The following is a 6822-nucleotide window of genomic DNA, read 5'->3' as shown; positions in this document are numbered from 1 at the left end:
GACCCCACATGCCGCGGAGCGGCTGGGCCCGTGAGCCATGGCCGCTGAGCCTGCGCGTCGGAACGGGAGACTCCGGAACGGGAGAAGCCGCAACAGTGAGAGGCCCGCGTACCGCAAAACAAAAAAAGAAAGGGGCCGTTTTATTTAAAGAAAAATAAGGTGATTATTACATTATAATAATAGCAAAAGTTTTATAAGGAACGTAGCTTCCACCATTGATTATCATGAAATGTTTTTAACTGGAATTGGTAGTCGGAATTTATAGAGGCTAAAACCAGTGTTCTCTGGTAGAGTTAGTTGGAAAGTTGTCCTGAAGGTGGCAGGCTGCTCCAAGATTTCCATCTTTGAGACAAGCATGCCTATAACTAAGTGCTTTATAGCACAGGTATTCGTATTTCTATGGATACCAATACATTTTCGTTTGCCTCATGTATCCCGTGTGTTTCAGCAATTATGGTAGCAATTCCATTCACTGCCTGTTAAAATATTTTAAAAGTGAAAAACTCATTTTCATAGAAATTCCACTATACTTCTGGCAGCATGAAAAAGTAATGTGAGACAGAAGTTACAGGAAGTGTAGGGGGCTATGGGAATTACCACATGAAAGAATTCCTTGAATTCCCACATTTAAGTAGAGTTTGGATTCAATATATAAAGGATCATCCAACCTGGGCCAGCTGCTTTGCCTAGTGCTGACCTGTTCAAGCCCTCAAAGAGTGGAATAGAAGGCAGGGGTACATCACCAGAAATGCACAATTGGCTGTCACCCCTTGGGAATCATCAGGAAATAAAACCTGAATCACAATGCATAATTCCAGTTCTTCTTGTCAAATATGCAAATTAACATGAAGTCTGAACTCAGAACTCTCCCTGTGTTTATTTTAGGGTTGAAGTCAGGTCCCCAAGGAAAGTATAACTAGGATGATGCTCAGAATTAAGCATCTCTCTGTATGGTGTATGATGGGTATGTACTGCTGAATATCCTAGGGTACCAATGAAAAAACCCAGGGCCTTGCCAACACAATAGAATGTAAATTCTATGAGGACAGGAATTATTGCCTGTTTTGTTCACTGCTGTCTGCATCTCATTGAACGGTGCCTGGTACATAGTAGGTACTAAACACATGTCAGATAAATATTAAAGAACCCAAAGATGAGAAGGGCCCCTGAGCTGGATGGAGTCTAGGCCCTAGACAGGCTCTCTGCCTGAACAACAGCCCCTCTGCCAGAAGTGAGTCCTTGTGAAAGTCACTCACTCTGGTTATGTTCACTTCTCCATCTTAAAATTGGGATGATAGTAATTATCTAATAGGTTTCACACCATTTAAAAATATAAAGTGTCTAATACAGTGCCTAGCTCAGAATATGATGTTCAGTATTTGCATTGCTTTCCATTTTCCAGAGGAACAGAGGGAAGTTTGAAAAAGGACTAGATATTCTGAAGCCCTGGTCTATAGGTGAGTGAAATAACTAAATACCTGAAAGTAAAGTAAGATTGGGGTTCTTTAAGAATTTAATTTTTAAAAATAGGTATTCCAAATTCAATTTTTATTCCCTGAGAAGCATGCTCTGCACATGTGGTGACGTTGCTGAGCTCATTAAGGTTGGAAATTGGGTGGGAATCATTAGCTCAGAGGCACAAAATGCCACCTGCCTTTGCCTGTATTGGCAGCAGAAAGAGTCCCTTGCCAGTTCCTCCTTCACCCTCAATCTTTTTCTCTCTGCCTAGACTTTTACCTATGCGAACTCCTTCCTTTGAACATAATTCAAAGGCATTCTGTGTTCTCCAAAGGATTGCAGTCGCTAAACCTAAGTGACAGGTGACTCAAGATGCTCAGGACAGTCCCTAGAGGTTTCATTGACCAAACCCCAACTACTAGTGAGAAGCACAGCAGATTTGTGGAGGAATAACTTATATCGGCAGAGGTATCCAGGTTCAGATGGAACTTCTCCAGGCCCTGCACTCCAGCTCCAGGGGCCAAGGAATTTGTGAGTCCAGCTGAGGTCATTTACCAGATTCCCAAGCTTAACCAGTTCCATAGTGATGCATAGTGAGATAGTGTTGTTGGTTTGTGAAACCTAGAATATTTCAGAAAAAAACCAAAACCCAAAACCAAAACAAACTAGGCTTGGGCAGATCCAGTATTCATACTGAGAAACACTAGGTTTCACAGATTAGAATTATCAACCAGCAGTTATACCCAGATGTCTGCTCTATGGCTACTGCACTCATGACTTTTGTCGTTATATTAGTTTCCTATTGCTAGTAACTGATTACCACCGAATAGTGCCTTAAAACAGAACAAACTGTAATGTTACAGTTCTGGAGGTCAGAAGTTGGAAAGCTGGAAATGGGTTTTAGGAGGCTAAAATCAAGGTGTCAGCAGAGTTGTCTTCATCTTGGAGGCTCCAGAGGAGAATTCTTTTCCTTGTCTTTTTTGAATTCCAGACACTTATAGCATTTGGCAGCCAGCAAATGAATCATTTCACTGTCATATCTCCTTCTCTGACCATGACTCTCCTGTCTCCCTTTTCCCCTTGTAAAACGCCCTTGTGATTACATTGGCCCTAACGTGGATAATCCAGGATGATCTCCTCTTTCAAAATCCCTAATTTAATCACATCTGCAAAGTACCTTTTGCAGGTTCTGGGGATTAAGAGATGGACGTCTTTGGGGGACCATGTTCTGCCCAGCACAGTAACCATCTTCAGAATATCCGTATCTACGAGTGTGTCTATGATCAAATTAATAAAATTCAAAACTAGAATGATGGAGAGAATGTCTAGTATTTTTTTATTCAGCTCCACAGTGTTTATATTCCAATGAAACAAACTAATTGTTGAAAGAATAAAACCATTTTGCTCGAGCAGTTGTATTCTTTCTGTCAGAGTTTGCCTAAGAGCCATGGTAGCTCACTAGCAAATTTGCCACTACTTTGCCAGTTCTGTACACTGCACAGAGAAGCAATTCTTCTTGGGTCCCAAGTTCTCACCTTTCTGGAACACCTGTGTCTGAGAAGCCTCAGTGAGCAAGAGTATGTACCTTCCTTGTATATAAAGCAGCATGACTACTTTTCCTAATTATGGCATCTTAGAGACACCAGAGGTCTACCACCTTTCTCTTCTTCCCACTCCATTACTTCCCTCTCAGCTTAGAATTTCAAAATCACCCATCCATTCCTTTCTTTACGTTAAGGTTTTTCTCCTCTTCTCTGCTGTATCCACTTTTAAAAGGCAGGTACTCTTGGGGAATGCAGGCCATTTGTGGGAGAGTTTATCAGTTCTCTGGACTCAGACTGGTAGAAAATAGCTGTCTGAAATGTGGGACAGAGAGGGAGAGCAGCTGTTGCTCCTGTTGTTCTCCTTGTACAAACTCTTTAGAAATGAAAAACGTTAAAAGAAGGAGTTATCAATGAGACCTTCAAGATGGCAGAGGAGTAAGACGTGGATATCACCTTCCTTCCCACAAATACATCAAAAATACATCTACATGGAACAGCTCCTACAGAACACCTACTGAATGCTGGCAGAAGACCTCAGACTTCCGAAGAGGCAAGAAAATCCACACGTACCTGGGTAGGGCAAAAGAAAAAAGAAAAAACAGAGACAGAAGAATAAGGACAGGACCTGCACCTCTGGGAGGGAGCTGTGAAGGAGGAAAGGTTTCCACACATGAGGAAGCCCCTTAATTGGTGGAGATGGGGTGTGGCGGGAGAAGGGAAGCTTCAGAGTCACAGAGGAGAGCGCAGCAACTGGGGTGCAGAGGGCAAAGCGGAGAGATTCCCGCACAGAGGATTGGTGCTGACCAGCACTCACCAACCTGAGACACTTGTCTGCTCACCTACCAGGGTGGGTGGGGGATGGGAGCTGAGGCTCAGGCTTTGGAGTTCAGATCCCAGGGAGAAGACTGGGGTTGGCTGTGTGAACACAGCCTGAGGGGGGCTAGTGAGCCACAGCTAGCCAGGAGGGAGTCGGGGAAAATGTCTGGACCTGCCTAAGAGGCAAGAGACCATTGTTTCAGGGTGCGCAAGGAGAGGGGCTTCCTGTTCCATGTGCCCACAAAAGGCAGAGCACCACCTAAGTGAGCTCCAGAGACAGGCGTGAGTTGCAGCTATTAGCTTGGACCACAGAGACGGGTATGAAACACTAATGCCACCGCTGCCACCAAGGATCCTGTGTGCAAGCACAGGTCACTATCCATACCCCCCACACTGGGAGACTGTGCAGCCCGCCACTGCCAGGGTCCTGTGATCCAGGGACAACTTCCCCAGGAGAACACACGGCACACCTCGTGCTCTTGCAATGTTACGCCAGCCTCTGCCGCCGCAGGCTCGCCCCGCATTCCAGTTGTGACTATCATACCCCTCCCTCTCCCTGGCCTGAGTGAGCAAGAGAACCCTAATCAGCTGCTGCTTTAACCACCTCCTTTCTGGGCAGGGAACAGACGCCCTCAGGTGACCTACACGCAAAGGTGGGGTCAAAACCAAAGCTGAACCCCGGGAGCTGTGCGAACAAAGAAGAGAAAAGGAAATTTTTCCATGCAGCCTCACGAGCAGCAGATTAAATACCCAAAATCAACTTGATGAATGCCGCATTTGTAGAATACCTGAATAGAAAATGAATGTTCCCAAAATTGAGGTGGTGGACTTTGGGAGCAACAGTAGACTTGTGGTTTGCTTTCTGCATCTGATTTGTTTCTGGTTTTTATGTATATCTTAGTTTAGTTTTTAGTGCTTGCTATCATTGGAGGATTTGTTTATTGGTTTGGTTGCTCTCTTTTTTTAAAAATTACTTTTTAATATATTTTTTATTTAAAAAATTTTTTTTTTCTTTTACCATTTGGTTTGGGGTTCTCTCTGTTTGTGGGTTTTTTTTCCTTTTATTTCCTTCCTTTTGTTTGGAACCATGTAGCTGGCAGGGTCTTGGTGCTCCAGCTGGGCTTCAGACCTGAGCCTCCAAGGTGGGAGAGCTGGGTCCAGGACATTGGACGACCAGAGACCTCCTTGTCCCATGTAATATCAATCAGTGAGAGCTCTCCCAGAGATCTCCATCTCAACACTAAGAACCACCTCCACCAAACAGCCAGAAAGTTCCAGTGCTGGATGCCCCAAGCCAAACAACTAGCAAGACAGGAACACAACCCCACCCATTAGCAGAGAGGCTGCCTAAAGTCATACTAAGTTCACAGACACCCCAAAATGCATGACTGTATGTGGCCGTGCCCACCAGAAGGACAAGATCCAAGCCCACCTACCAGAACACAGGCACCAGTCCCCTCCACCAGGAAGCCTATACAAGCCACTGAACCAACCTCACCCACTGGGGGCAGACACCAAGAACAATGGGAATTACATACCTGCAGCCTGCGAAAAGGAGACAACAAACACAGTAAGTTAAACAAAATGAGAAGACAGAGAAATATGCAGCAGATGAAGGAGCAAAGTAAAAACCCACCAGACCAAACAGATGAAGAGGAAATAGGCAGGCTACCCGAAGATGAATTCAGAGTAATGATACTAAAGATGACCCAAAATCTTGGAAATAGAATGGAGGAAATACAACAAATGTTTAACAAGGACCCAGAAGAACTAAAGAGCAAACAAACAATGATGAACAACACACTAAATGAAATTAAAAATCCTCTAGAAGGAATCAATAGCAGAATAACTGAGGCAGAAGGACGGACAAGTGACCTGGAAGATAAAATAGTGGAAACAATTGCCACAGAGCAGAATAAAGAAAAAAGAATGAAAAGAATTGAGGACAAAATAGGCAGGCTACCCGAAGATGAATTCAGAGTAATGATACTAAAGATGACCCAAAATCTTGGAAATAGAATGGAGGAAATACAACAAATGTTTAACAAGGACCCAGAACAACTGAAGAGCAAACAAACAATGATGAACAACACACTAAATAAATTAAAAATTCTCTAGAAGGAATCAATAGCAGAATAACTGAGGCAGAAGGACGGACAAGTGACCTGGAAGATAAAATAGTGGAAACAATTGCCACAGAGCAGAATAAAGAAAAAAGAATGAAAAGAATTGAGGACAGTCTCAGAGAACTCTGGAACAACATTAAAGCAACAACATTCGAATTATAGGGGTCCCAGAGGAAGAAGAGAAAAAGAAACGGTCTAAGAAAATATTTGAAGAGATTATAGTTGAAAACTTCCCTAACATGGGAAAGGAAATAGTCAATCAAGCCCAGGAAGCAAAGAGAGTCTCATACAGAATAAAACCAAGGAGAAACACGCCAAGACACATATTAATCAAACTATCAAAAATTAAATACAAAGAAAAAGTATTAAAAGCAGTGGGGGAAAAGTAACAAATAACATACAAGGGGATCACCATAAGGTTTACAGCTGATCTTTCAGCAGAAACTCTGCAAGCCAAAAGGGAGTGGCAGGACATATTTAAAGTGATGAAAGGGAAAAACCTACAACCAAGATTAGCCAGCAAGGATCACATTCAGATTTGACAGAGAAATTAAAACCTCCACAGACAAGCAAAAGTTAAGGGCATTCAGCACCACCAAACCAGCTTTACAACAAATACTAAAGGAATTTCTCTGGGCAGGAAACACAAGAGAAGGAAAAGACCTACTATAACAAACCCAAAACAATCAAGAAAATGGTAATAGAAATGTACATATCAATGATTACCTTAAACATAAATGGATTAAATGCTCCAACCAAAAGACATAGACTGGCTGAATGGATACAAAAACAAGACACGTACATATGCTGTCTACAAGAGACCCACTTCAGACCTAGGGACACATACAGACTGAAAGTGAAGGGATGGAAAAAGATAT

This window comes from Physeter macrocephalus, chromosome 10 (assembly GCF_002837175.3).
Source record: "Physeter macrocephalus isolate SW-GA chromosome 10, ASM283717v5, whole genome shotgun sequence".
In the NCBI taxonomy this organism is placed as follows: domain Eukaryota; kingdom Metazoa; phylum Chordata; class Mammalia; order Artiodactyla; family Physeteridae; genus Physeter; species Physeter macrocephalus.
Note: the sequence above shows the minus strand (reverse complement) of the source record.